Raw genomic sequence first — 13,055 nt, 5'->3', positions numbered from 1 at the left:
GAAATCCACATCTTCATCCTTGGAATCCTGTGAATATGCTAGGTTACATGGCAAAAGGGAATTGAGGATGCAGACGGAATTAGTGTTGTTAATATTGGAGGAAACCCCTCCGGTAGATGCTCTGCATAGCAACCAGAGTGATTTTCCTAAACTATAACTCAGATTATTTCACTCATTTTACTTAAAAACCTTCACTGGGCTTCTCATGGATTAAATAAAATATAAACCCTGTTCCATCCTGTAAGATGCTGTATGATCTGGCCTCTGCCTGCCACTGGTTGCAGAGTTTCTGAAACATGTGAAATTCTTTTCGGCACATGCAATTCTATGTGTTTGAGGTCTGCCATGGGACGAGTTGAAGCAGGTCCTTATCCCCCTACTCCTATGTAAGGTTGTGCAGATTGTTTTCTACACAAGGCTATTCACTATAGGGGGAGCTGAAATCTAGCCCATACTCCACTGTTGGAGCTGTGTACCCTGGTGTGGAGCTGTAATTTTCTAGAAAAGGAGCTTTATCTCTTGCCCCCAAAGTGTCACAATAAGCACTTAACACAAGTCAACAGGGCTATGTATGTACAGAGGAGAGTTTTTCTTTCAGAACAAAGGCATTCTGTGGGCTGGTAGAGGTCCTGCTTCAACTCTTCCCATAGCTGACTTCTCGTTCTTCAAGTCTCAGCTTCAGTGTCACCTCCTCAAAGAGGCCTTCTCTGACATCAGTCATTTTCTATCTTAGCACCATGCCTATTTCCTTCATAGAGCTTATCACCATCTGTAAGTATAGATTTGCTTGTCTATCTCCTTCATTGTAAGCTCCATGAAAGCAGAAACCTTATTTGCCTTGTGCAATGTTCTATCTCCAGCACCTGTTACACAATCACCAAGTGAGAAGTGGCAGTTAATGAGAAAGAAGGAAACTCCTGAGGAGAGAATGCAAAAAGCAAAAAGAGGATCTAGCTTAGCACCTTGCCCAGGTGCTTCCTGCCATTCTGATTGGCATCAGAAAAAGTCTCCATTTCATAGAGAAAGTGCAAGATAAGCCAACTATTTTCAAATACAGCAGCACATCGTAATTCTCTGGGGATTAAAAAATAATAACATAGCTACACCTCACTACCGCTTCAAGGTTCTGATACCGCTTGAGGGACTCTGGCAGACACTCAGTGCACTATCTAGAATCTGCCACTAGATGGAGCAGTATGGCTATATTTTGGATTAGACATCCAGCTTTGCCACAGGCAGAGAGAAGACAAATCATAAATTTTTATGATTTTATTGTTGTTGTTTTGACAACTCTGACCTCAGATTTTCACATTCCAGGAGAGTTGGCTAGGCAGTGTCTCCAGGAAAATTTTATTCCTGGATTCTTTTCCTTGTCCTTCCAGGTTCACAACAAAAGGACACCTACCTAAAGTTTCCCTTACCTTTTCTAACCTACTCCACAAAGCTCTGCCATCATCCTCTTACTTCCAGCTCTCCACTTTACATTTTTTCCAGTTTTATTGAGATACAATTGCATATAACAGCATGTAAATTTAAGCTGTACAATAGTGATAATTTGAGACATGTATGTATTATGAAAGGATTACTACAATAAGGATAGTCATTATCTCCATCGTGTCACATAGTTACAACTTTTTTCTAGTGAGAACATTTAAGATCTACTCTTTTAGCAATGTTCAAGTATATAATACAGTATTAACTATAGTCACTATGCTAGACATTACATCCCCAGAATTTACTCATCTTATAACTGTTAGTTTGTACCTTTTGACAAACATCTCCCCATTTTCCCTACCCCGGCACCTGACAACCACAATTCTACTCTCTGTTTATATGAGTTTTGTTTTTTTTAATATTCCACATATAAGTGAGATGATACAGTATTTGTCTTTCTCTGTCTGACTCATTTCACTTAGCATAATACCTTCAAGGAGGTCTATTCACATTGTCACAAATGGTAGGATTTTTTCCTTTTTATGGCTGAATAATATTCCATTGTGTGTGTGTGTGTGTGTGTGTGTACCACATTTTTTAATCCATTCATCCATCAATGAACACTTAGGTTGTTTTCATGTATTGACTATTGTGAATAATGCTACAATGAACAGGGGGGCACAGAAATCTCTTTGAGATAGGGACTTCACATCTTTTGAATATACGCCAGAAGTAAGATTGCTAGATCATATGGTAGTTCTATTTTTATTTTTTATAGGAACCTCCATACTGTTTTCCATAGTGGCTGCACCAATTTTCAATCCCACCAACGTTGCATGAGGTTTCTCTTTTCTCCATATCTTTGCCTACACTTAGTTTGTATTTAATGGCTATTGATGATAGCCATTCTGACCTCTTTATGGTTTTGATTTGCATTTCCCTGATGATTAGTGGTGTTCAGCATCTTTTCATGTACCTGCTGGCCATTAACATGTTTTCCCTGGAAAAATGTATATTCAGGTCCTCTGATCATTTTTATTTTTTAAATTATTTTATTTTTTTATTATTTAATTCTTTTAAGCAGGAAAGTGCAAGCTTTATTAAAGCAAAAGTACACACTTAAGAGGGGAATGCAGGCAAACTGACAGAGAGAGTGAGAGTTGCTCAAGGATGTCTAGATTACGGGGTTTTGTTCTTCTTGGAAGCAGAGCCTGGAAACATGGCACTGCCGTAGCCTGATCATTTTCTCCCAGTAGGCAGGGAGCTCAGTTTCCCGCTCTTTCTTACTTATATGGTGTTTCTGGAACTGTCATGGTGTCAGGTGCATGATGGGAGCTGCGGTATTTGCAGTGTGGATGAGATTATAATAATATTATAATAAGATTATAATAACATTATAGCCAAAGGTCATGACTTAGCCAAAGATGACGTCTAAACTGGAAAAGACCAGTTTGGGCTTACCTCCCCTTACCAGGACTAAAACAGAAGTCTGAAGAAAGGAAAAATTTCTAGAGCCATATCCTGGAGGAGTTAGGGTGTTCCTGGGCTATCTATCTATCCTGCCTCAGAAAGCTCCCCAGAGAGATTTTCAGAGCCATAATCATATGGAGTGTTGAAAGACTGGAGGTCAGGCTTCTGTAGCTACTTCCTGCTGTGACAGGGAGTAGCCACTACCTTACCTGGGACCAAAAATCTCTGCCTGCATTATCTAAGAGGTTCAGATTTCCCTCCAGGATGGTCTCCATTGAAGGAATTGGTTTAGATCCCTGTAGCATCATTGCCTTTATGCGTAACTGTTGTAATCTGGAGGAGACAAATTTAACAAGAAGGCTAAAGAAGTATGAGCCAAAAGTTAGGAGTAGGACTAAAGTTAGAGCCCCTAACAAATGGAGAAATCATTTTAGAATTGGTAGCACTAATAGATGTATTATAATCAACATGAGGGTAGGAGTTTCTGGTGTCCATCCTCCAAAACAGGTGTTGGATCTTGTGTGCGAGTGTTGTTTAAGGCAGTCCTACTGTCCCTGGTGGGCTTGGATCAATAGTATGGCTTTGGTAAGAGGATGTTAAATCTTTAGATGCTGGGTTCTGGAACAAGCAGGGAAGCATGTTAGTAATGTCTTTTCATAAAAGAGCAGTGACATTTACATAGGTCCAGTCTGCTTGAAATAGTAAACTCTCTATTTGGGTATCGTAGGGATGTGACACTGTGGAACAGGTAAATTTCAATAAGAACATATCATGGGAATCAGGGTAAAACAGGCCAAAGGGGGGCATGCTTTGGGTGCAGGTGACAGATCCAGCAATTAGAGAGATGGTTTCTCTTGGCCATGATGTTTGAAAAGTTAACAAAAGCTTTAGATTCCCATCATCCTTGGAGGGGCTGAGAATAGAATAGAATTAAGAGGTTTAAGATAATATTGATATGTGGTGACAGAAAGAAATTTAATTTAAAAAAATCATATTGATAGTTACTTGGTTAGGAACACAGTCCAGAAAGGAAATTAAGACTAACCAAGAAGAAGCAGCTAAGTATGGTAGATATTATGAAGATAGGCTGGAATTCAGAGTCTGACTGAAATATAGGGGAAGACCCATGCCAAAAGCAGTAACTAACAAATTAAGAAGTCAGGGGTACTCATCTTTTGGTGTAGGGATGTGTCTCTCTTTTTTTTTCTTGAATAATAGCTTCATGTTTAGTATGGGTTCACAGGAGTATTTCTGAATAGAGTTGGTCAGAGAGGCTCCTGTGATGACACAGAGGAGAAAAATTTAATCCTAGATGGATGTATCCAGCTTTTTATGCTGTGGATTTTAACAGCAGTGCTGGTACTTTACAGGACCTGGTAAAGCACTTTCAATTTTGTTTGCAGCTGTCAGGACAGAGTAGGTATCTCCTTATCAATTAAAAACTATCTGTTTACTTGCTACATCAAGGGTCACCTGAGTTTTTTTCCGCAGTCACAAGATGTCTCTCATGAGGGGTCACTGGGAACCCTGGGCCCCTTCAATCCTCCTTAAACAGGGCTGTCATGGATCTCGGAGCCTCAACTCCCTTTGGAGGTGGAGACACTCCCTCTTCCAGTGGTCTGATAGTTTGCACTGAGGACAGGGCCCAGGGGCCTTTTTTCTGGGGCAGGGGTACTGGTTGCTCCTGTGTCCCGGTGTCCTGCAGTTAAAACAAGCCCCTTCGTGGCTGTAGGGGTTGCCCCTTTTAAGCATCACTTGTTTCCTGTAGGGTGGCCCTGAGGTTGCAAGACAGCACTGACAGCAACTGCTATCATTTGAGCCTGCCTCTTAGCCTGTCTGGTCTCACGTGCCTGGTCCTTCGATCCTCCTCAGCCTGATCTCTATTGTTAGAGACACCAAAGGCCATGTCTAATAATTGAGCCAGCAGAGTCTGAGGGCCATACTGAAGCTTTTGGTGTTTTCTCCTGATGTCAGGAGCAGATTGGGTAGTAAAATGATGGCTGAGCAGAGACCGCCCCTTGGGGGAAGAGGGATCAGTATTGGTAAATCTCCAGAAAGCCTCAACTGGCCAACCCTGGAACAAGGCCCGATTTTCTCCCCAGACTTGGGTTACCTCCTTGATCTTATCAAAGCTGACAGGCTTGACTATACACTTTTTCATCCCTACGATTAAGCAAAGTATCATATGGTCTCTTTTTATTAAGTCTCCCTGCCCTGTCTGATAATCCCAGTCAGGATTTTGGCTTGGGACTCCAGTGGCTCCCGCTGGGTGCCTATCTGGTTAAGCAGCAACTATCTTCTCTGCATGTCCCTGGGCCTTGAGCCAAATTCATGTTTTTCCTTTGGGGTGCAGCAAATAAATATGACTATTTGGATGTCCTTCCATGTCAAATCAAAGGATATCGCTAGGGCCTGAAATTCATCAGTAAATCTATTTGGGTCCTCAGAGAAACGCCCCAGTTTGATTTTACAATGGGCAAGAACAGTCATAGACACTGGGACATGGACTCTGAGGGTTCCTGCTTCCCTATTCGCTACTTTCCTGAGCAGACAGTTTAGTGGACTCGTGGTGGTAAGAGGCCCCACTTGGTTATGTCTCGTGGGGATGGGTCCAGTCACTTCTTCTGGTAAAGGGTGGTATATGAGACATAAGGAGGGGCTGATATAGGAGAACTAGAGGAGGTAGTGGAGGGTGTCTGAGGAGTCGATGGCCTCGAGTCTCCCTCTCCCTTCTGCAAAAGAAGCACCGAGAGGACTGGGTCATGGAGGAGGTCTGTGCTGAGGCATAGGGTACCTCTGTCCATTTTCCCTTTCATCTACAAAAGAGGTCTAACTGTAAGATTGTGTTATACTTTAAGGTTCCATTTTCTGGCCTAACCTCATGATCCTTGAGTTTGTGTTTGGGCCAGGTCATATAACAGATGAAGACCAGCTTCTTTCACTGTATGCCATCTAGCTTAAAGGCCTTCTAATTCTTTAAAATGCAGCTAATAGGTGAGTCTTCAGGTATAGATGAAGTATTCCCCATTATTCCCCGAGATAAATGTCTCTATGGTGCCAGTGATGATTTCTCCTGGCTAGGCTCACCAAAGAAAGATGTTGCCAGGGAGATCAGAGCTCCAGTGACCATGTTATTGTCTGCTATCAAGTTGTATGAGTTTCTTATATATTTTTGATATTAGCTACTTATCAGATATATAGTTTTAAAATATTTTCTCTTATTCCAGAGGTTAACTTTTCATTTTTTAAAAATGATTTCTTTCGCTGTGCGGAAGCATTAAAAAGTTTGATGTAGTCCCGTTTGTTGATTTTTGTTTTTGTTGCTAGTGCTTTAGTGTTGTATCTAAAAGAAAATCATCACCAAGACCAATGTCAAGGAACTTTCCCCTTATATTTTCTTCTAGGAGTTTTATAGTTTCAGGTCTTACATTTAAGTCTTTTATCTATTTTGATCTATTTGAGTTAATTTTGTGTGCTAGATCTATTTTGATCTATTTGAGTTAATTCGCATTAATTTATCTATTTGAGTTAATTTTTGTTAATGTTGTAAGATAGGGGCCTAATTTCATTCTTCTGAATGTAAATATCTAGTTTTCTCAAAATCTTTAATTGAAGAGACTTTCCTTTCTTCATTGAATAATCATGGTTCCCTTGTCAAATATTAGTTGACCATATACGAGTAGGTTTATTTGGGGGCTCTCTATTCCTTTCCATCAATCTATGTATCTGTTTTATGTTGGTGCCATACTATTTTGATTGCTGTTGCTTTGTAATATAGTTTGAAATTGGGAAGTAAGTGTGATGCCTCCAGCTTTGTTCTTTCCCAGGATTGTTTTGGCTAGTCAGGATCTTTTATGATTCCATATGATTTTTAGGATTGTTTGTTATATTTCTGTGAAAAATGTCATTGGAATTTTAATAAGGATGGCATTGAATCTGTAGCTCCACTCTTCTTTCTCTTCTGTTTTACCCCTTTATCCTGTCTTCCTATTTTTTTTCTGGAAACTACTCTGTGCCTTGGTTTTCTCACCTATAAAATGAGGATAAGGGTAGCATTATTGTGAGAATCTAAGGAGAGACTATATGCCAAATTGCATTAATTTAACTTGATGTATGGTATCTTCATAGACCATTATAACTATGCTACTTTGTTCCACGTAGTAATGGTAACTGCTTTATTTAAGCAAACAGTTTTATTAATGTCTATTTTCAAGAACATATGCTATGTAAAGTGAGTTATACTTGAATAGTATTTGGGGGGGATCCGCATGCACTGCTCCCTTGCTATTTATCATTAACCAGCTTCTGAGTGAACTAGATGGGGGAAGGGGCAGAAGAGGTAGCAGAAAGGGCTAGAAAAAGTTGTTTTGTTTTCATTTGAAAATGGAGATAATAATAATACTTATTTCATAGGCTTGTTGTGAGTATTAAATGTGTTAATACATGTAAAAATTTAGAACAGAGCTGGGACATAAATAATATATGAGGTTGCAGCACACAATTCCTGCACTCAAGTAGGGTAGAGTTCCATTGGAGAGATAAGACTCATACAGTAAAAGGCAATTAACAGTACCACTTATCACTACTTACATAGATTGCATGTAATGTTAGGCCTTAAAATATGGTAGTGAGAAAGACAGTCTTGATGTAACCTGAGAGTGCCAATGAAGTAGAGCAAACAATAAGGTACCAAGATCATAGCAGTATGAAAGTCCTTTGGGGTGGAGTGGTCAGAAATGGCTTAATGGAAGAGATAGGGCTTGGGGTAGGCCCTAGAAATGTGCCAGGGGTTGGGTAGATAGAGACATAGCGGTGCAGTAGGGCAAGAGAATGTTGGCTTAGAGATAAAAATGCCTGTTGGGTGGAGGAGGACTCAAGCCAATTGGAAATGCACTTAAAGAAGACCCTTGCACATGACCTTCTGGTAAAACACTAAACTGAGAAAGAGAAAATCAACTCCTAACATCCAGAAGCTAGTCAGCTAGGCCTGGGTGTTGCTAGGAGTTGGCCTGGCACTAGCAGCAACATCAAACTAGGGCTTGATGTTCTGTTGAACATAAAAAATTTCACAAGACATCAAAATGAGACAAATCAACTCTGCGACAATGACAGATCAAGGCAAAAACAGGACCACTCCATAAAATTTGTACCCAGACAAAATATAAACATTGTCCAAACCACTGAAATGACCTATTAACTCTATCCTGGCTAATATGATGACCACTGCTTATTTATCAATTACAGCTTCTGCCTCCCAGCCCAGAGAAAATTTATTGTAATAATCACAGAATTTTGCTGCTTTCTGACAGCATCCAACCTAGAGTGAACTGCAGCTTTTTTTGACCCACCCCCAAGTCACCCAACCAAAGCTCAGGTTCTATAATAAGTCTTTTTTATGCCTTTTTCTTGAGAAACCTCACATTTCTCTATGGTATTCGTTTTCCCTCACTGAAACAAGTGATAAATCCAGCCTGATCACTACATGTGTGTTCCCGGTAGTTTTTTGGCTAAAGAATATTAACATCGCTACAAAGATTGAGGACTATGGATGCAGATCTGTCACTTAGCTGCATTTTAAGAATTCCCAGAAATAATTTCAGAAATGTCTAAAACAAAAGCAGCCCCACCTCATATAAAAGAAAAGACAGAGGCAATCACAGGATGCCATAGGGACAGACAAAAAGACTTCTTTCAGCAACAAGTCGCAATTCCACAATTCATGGTGCATAGAGTTTTCCTTTTCTTCTGATCACACTTCAGTTACAGAGATAACTCAGTTTCTATCTGTTGATGTCCCTACATCAACGCATGGACAGTGTTTTTCCACTTCCCAATGAGACATTAATCCAAGGCTGGTATTTTTCTGTAAAAACTGGCCAAGGGCCCATGGAAAATGGGTCTAAACTTCAGTCTGGTTAAATACAGAGCCCAACATAATTTGCTTATGGTCTTAGCATCAGGCAAAAATTGCAATTGATGCTCATGCATCAATTGTGCTATTTTTTAAATGCTTTATAGGAACATAAACTAGGTTTATGACTTCCCCCAGCTCATTCTCAATTACTGATTTTGATATTCATTTGACTTCAAACTGTACTAACACACTTAGGGGGTAGAAGATGTTGTAAAACTAAAGTATCTGATACTGATTTTATTCTCAAGGAGTGTACAACCTGACTGGGGATATAGAAAATCATTGACAAACAGAACAAGAACATGGACACAGAAGAATGTGCTAAATTACCTGGTTCTTCGAATGCCACATAAATTTGTCCTATAAATGCAGGAGGAATTTCTGAGCATGAGTTCATCATGGACCAGGTGAGCCTAGGAAGGCTCTGTAGAGGAAGAAGGGAGGGTAAAATGAAATTTAGATCAAAGAGGTTTTTTTTTTTGGCGGGGTAGGTTTCATGCTTTAATTTGTCTTTATTGAAAAGTGATTAGGATAACTAATTGATTTTGAGAGATTGTGCGATGTTCGATTAGGACCATTGGAATCAACTCAGGATGTACCCCGAAAAGTGATAGAAATGTTCGCTTAAAAAAATTAATTTTAATTAATTGATTAATTAATTAAATTGAAGAAATGATCTAAGTTTCACACCACCAGTCTACCTCTCCCCTCCCCCTTACACTCTGGTAATCACTAGTCCACTGTCCATGTAAATAAGTTTCTGTTTGTTTGTCCTGTTCATTTGTTGCTTTTAGGTTTATCCCACATATAAGTGATAATATGTAATTTTCATTTTTTTCTGTCTGGCTTATTTCATGTAGCATGATTATCTAGAGGTCCATCCATGTTGTTGCAAATGGCAGTATTTCATCTCTTCTTATGACTGAGTAATATTCCATTGTATATATGAACCACAGCTTCTTTAGCCAATCATCTATCGTAGGACACTTCGGTTGCTTCCATGTCCTGACCACTGTGAATAATGCTGGTATGAACATGGGTGTGCAGATATCTTTTCGGATATGGATTTTCAAGTCTTGGAGGTAAATACCCAGTAGAGGGATTGTTGGATCTTATAGTAGATCCATTCTTAGATTTTTGAGGAACCTCCATACTGTTTTCCATAGTGGCTGTACCAATTTGCAATCTAACCAGCAGTGTACAAGGGTTCCTATCACTCCGCATCATCTACGACATTTATTATTACTTGTCTTGTTAATTATAGCTATTCTAATAGGTGTGAGATGGTATTACATTGTGGTTTTGATTTTCATTTTCCTAATAGCTAGCAATGTTGAGTATCTTTTCATATATTTGTTGGCTATTTGTATTTCCTCTGGAAGAAGTGTCTCTTTAAGTCCTTTGACCAATTTTTGATTGGATTGTTTGTGTTTTTTATTGTTGTTGTTATTGAGTCATATGAGTTCTTTGTATATCTTGGATATTAGGCCCTTATCAAAGGGGTTGCTTGCAAATATATTTTCCCATTTGGATGGTTGTCTCTTTACCTTTTGATGGTTCCTTTAGCTGAGCAGAAGCTTTTTAGTTTGATGTAGTCCCATTGATTTATTTTAGCTTTTACTTCCCCTGCCTTTGAGGTCAAATTAATAAAATCCTCCTTAAGTCCAAGGTCCTTGAGTTTAGTTCCTATGTTTTCTTCTATGCATTTTATTGTTTCAGGTCTTATGTTCAAGTTTTTAATCCATTTTGAGTTAATTTTGGTGTGTGGTGATAGACAACAGTCTAGTTTCATTCTTTTGCTGGTGGCGTTCCAGTTTTCCCAGTACCATTTATTGAAGAGGCTTTCCTTTCTCCACTGTATGCTTTTGGCTTTTTTGTCGAAAATTATTTGCTTTGTAGTATAATTTGAAGTCAGGTAGAGTGATGCCTCCAACATCGTTCTTTTTTCTCAGGATGGCTTTAGCAATTCGGGGTCTTTTATGCTTCCATACAAATCTGATGATTTTTTTTGTTCTATTTCTTTAAAAAATGTCAATAAGACTGCAGTGAATCTGTATAATGCTTTAGGTAATATGGTCATTTTAACTATGTTTATTCTTCCAATCCGAGAACACAGAATATCTTTCCATTTCTTTGTATCTGCTTCGATTTCTTTTAATAGGGTCTTGTAGTTTTCATTATATAGGTCTTCACATGTTTCATTAAATTTATTCCTAGGTATTTTATTCTTTTTGTTGAAATTGTGAAAATAATTATTTTTTTCCACTTCTTTTTCTGACACTTCATTATTAGAGTATAGGAACGCTATGGATTTTTGAACGTTAGTCTTGTATCCAGAAACTTTAAGGTATTTGCTTATTGTTTCTAGTAGTGTTCTTGTGGAGTCTTTAGGGTTGTCTACATAGAGAATCATGTCATCAGCAAGCAGTGACAGTTTGACTTTTTCATTTCCTATTTGGATTCCTTTTATACCTTTCTCTTGTCTGATTGCACTTGCTAGGACCTCCAGTGTTATGTTGAATAACAGTGGTGATAGTGGACAGCCTTGCCTTGTTCCTGATCTTAGAGGGAAAGTGTTTAGTTCTTCACCACTAAGTATAATGTTGGCTGAGGATTTGTCATATATGGCCTTTATTATGTTAGGGTACTTTTCTTCTATACCAATTTTGTTAAGTGTTTTGATCATAAAAGGATGCTGTATCTTGTTGAAGGCTTTTCTACATCTATTGATATGATCATATTTTATCAATTCTTATATTTTATATTTTAATTTTATGTTTTAATCTTATATCTTATATTTTAATTTGTTTATGTGGTGTAGCACATGAATAGATTTGCATATGTTGAACCATCCCTGTGTCCCTGGGATGAAGCCCACATGATTGTGGTGTATAATCTTTTTAATATATTGCTGTATTCAGTTCGCTAGTATCTTACTTAGGATTTTTCCATCTGTGTTCATGAGAGGTATTGGTCCGTAGTTTTCTTTTTTTGTGCTTTCTCTACCAGATTTGGGATCAGGGTAATATTGGCCTCAGAAATTGAGTGGGGCAATATGGCCTCTTCTTCGATATTTTGAAGAGTTTGAGGAGAATAGGTAATAAATCTACTTTGAATGTTTGGTGGAATTCACTGGTGAACCCGTCTGGTCCTGGACTTTTACTTTTTGGTAGGTTTTTGATAATTGTTTCAATAACCATACTGCCGATCAGTCTATTTAGATTTTCCAGTTCTTCTTGATTCAGTCTAAGAGGGTTGTATATTTTTAAGTACTGGCCAATTCTGGGTTATTAAATTTGGTGTTATATACATTTTCATAGCATTCTTGTATGATCCTTTGTATTTCTGTGATGTCAGTCGTAATTTCCCCTCTTTCATCCCTGATTTTGTTTATTTTCGTTCTTTCTCTTTTTTATTTAATGAGTCTAGCCAGGGGGTTGTCAATTTTATTAACCTTCTCAAAGAACCAGCTCCTTGTATTTATTTGTTCTATTTTTTTGTTTGTTTTCAGTTTCATTTATTTCTGCTCTAATTTTGATGATTTCTTTCCTTTTGCTGAAACAAGGCTTCATTTGTTCTTCCTTTTCTAGTTTTATAAGATGAAGTGTTAGGTTGTTTATTTCGGTTCATTCTTGGTTTTGGAGATAGGCCTGTAATGATATGAACTTTCCTCTTATGACCGCTTTTGCCATGTCTCAAAAGTTCTGATATGTTGTATTATCATTATCATTCGTTTCTATGTATTTCTTGATCTCTCTTTTTATTTCTCCCCTGACCCAGTTGTTCTTCAATAGCATGTTGTTTCAGCTCCATGTATTTGTGGTTCTTCCTGATTTCTTTTTGTAGTTGATCTCTAGTTTCAAAGCATTATGATAAGAGAATATGGTTGATATGATTTCAATCCTCTTATATTTGTTGAGGCTATCTGTGTATGTAGTCGATTCTTAAAATGTTCTATGTACACTAGAGAAGAAGATATAAGCAGCTGTTTTGGGATGGAAGGTTCTGTAAATGTCAATTATGTCCAATTGGTCTAATGTGTCATTTAAGGATGTTATTTCCTTATTGATTTTCTGTTTGGATGATCTGTCCATATCTGACAGTTCAGTATTTAGGTTCCTTACTATGATAGTGTTTTGGTCTGTTTCACCCTTTAGTTCTGTTAGTAATCGCTTTACATATTTGAGGATCACTGATTGGGAGCATAGATAGTAATAAGTGTTATGTTTTATTAGTA

Source organism: Rousettus aegyptiacus, unplaced genomic scaffold (genome assembly GCF_014176215.1).
Source record: "Rousettus aegyptiacus isolate mRouAeg1 unplaced genomic scaffold, mRouAeg1.p scaffold_m13_p_9, whole genome shotgun sequence".
NCBI lineage: Eukaryota > Metazoa > Chordata > Mammalia > Chiroptera > Pteropodidae > Rousettus > Rousettus aegyptiacus.
Note: the sequence above shows the minus strand (reverse complement) of the source record.